At 41.5% G+C, this 1,622-nt stretch overlaps 1 protein-coding gene across 3 annotated transcripts in view; it reads right to left on the bottom strand.

Moving 5' to 3' along the window:
• The window catches only part of LOC106878623 (plexin-A1), an 803,747-nt gene that overhangs the window by 434,805 nt on the left and 367,320 nt on the right, over window positions 1–1,622 (bottom strand). The window lies entirely within an intron of this gene.

Below are 1,622 nucleotides of genomic sequence, written 5' to 3' on the forward strand. Positions count from 1 at the left end.
TATGGAAGCAACCCCACATACTCATGACTAAGGCAATTAGACCCATGAGAGATAAATAGGAACAGAAGGTGGGTTGACTCCCAAATGAAATTAAGCTTTAGAATTTCTGAAGGAGGGAAGGAGAGAGACTGAGAAAAAGAGAGAGAGACACAGAGAGGGGGGGGGGGCTAGAATGAGAGAGTTTGGAAGAGAGACAGAGAAAGATACAAGGAGGAGGAGCTGTGAACAGAGATATGGTATCTTGCTAACTTTATTACTTGGACTAACAGAAGCCCTTTTTAGATCTTGATGGGGGCAATGTTTACTGAGATGGAAGGTCACAGGGTGGAAGGTGGGTGCTTGTTTGTGGTGATGATGGCACTGATGGTAATGATAGCATAAATGGATTTAGTGATGGAAGGGGAAAGGTGGTAGTTTGGCTGTAGGCTAAAGGCAGAGAGAAAGAGAGAGGGGGGAGGGAGTGAAAGCAAAGAGAAAGACAGAGGAAGAAATATGGATGAGACTGCAGATAAGGCAAGACTCAAGTGGTTAGTAGTAGTAGTAGTAGTAGTAGTAGTGGTGGTGGGGACAGTGATGACAAGTAAATGAAGTTTGTAACACAGGCTCAGCCAGCAAAATCCTAGTGAGAGAGATAGAAAGAGAAAAAGAGGGAAGGAAGAAAGAGGAGGATGAGAGAGTGAGAGATAAGGAATGTGTATAAGGACCCCCACCCCATAAAACAAAAGTGAAGTGTGTGTTGATGTTAATGATAGAGAGGTCCATGGGAAGATAGGAGAGGGAGAACTTTAGGCATGCATCATTTGGATAAGCTACATACATTGGCTGTAGTGGGCAGGAGGTAGCATGAGTGGAGGAGCTCAAATTTCAAACACTATACCCCAGGCTGAATGAAATAAAATATCTCCTTTGATTGTAAGTCAAACCACTAACTAAAAACATTGGGCTGATGTTGTTTAGCCTCAGGTGATGCCACGTTTAGGAGAGTAGTAAAGAGAAAGTGCATCTCTTCTCATCAGTATGGGACATTTCGGCACAGTTATTTTGGTGCTGCCTATTTGGCATTGCTGATTTTACACCCTCCATCTTGCTATATCTATGAGATCATATTTCCCTTTTGTGTATGAGGAAAGCATTTATGCAAATTGTATTCAATTGCATTCAATTACACGGCGGTGCATCAGTATGGCCGCAGCTATAAGCTGAACTAATAAAAAAAAGAAATTTAATGTCTCTCTCTCTCTCTCTTTAACTACCTGTATTTATTCTTTTCTTTTATTCATTTACTTGTTTCAATCATCTGATTGCGGCCATGCTGGAGCACCACCTTTAGTCGAATCAAATCGACCCAGGTCTTATTCTTTGTAAGCCTAGTACTTATTCTATCGGTCTCTTATTGCTGAACCGCTAAATTACGGGGACCTAAACACACCAGCATCAGTTGTCAAGCGATGGTGGGGGGACAAACACAGACACACAACGTATACACACTACATATATATATATATATATATATATATATATATATACACATATATATACGACGGGCTTCTTTCAGTTTCTGTCTATCAAATCCACTCACAAGGCTTTGGTTGGCCCGAGGCTATAGTAGAAGACACTTGCCC

Source organism: Octopus bimaculoides, chromosome 5, assembly GCF_001194135.2.
Source record: "Octopus bimaculoides isolate UCB-OBI-ISO-001 chromosome 5, ASM119413v2, whole genome shotgun sequence".
NCBI lineage: Eukaryota > Metazoa > Mollusca > Cephalopoda > Octopoda > Octopodidae > Octopus > Octopus bimaculoides.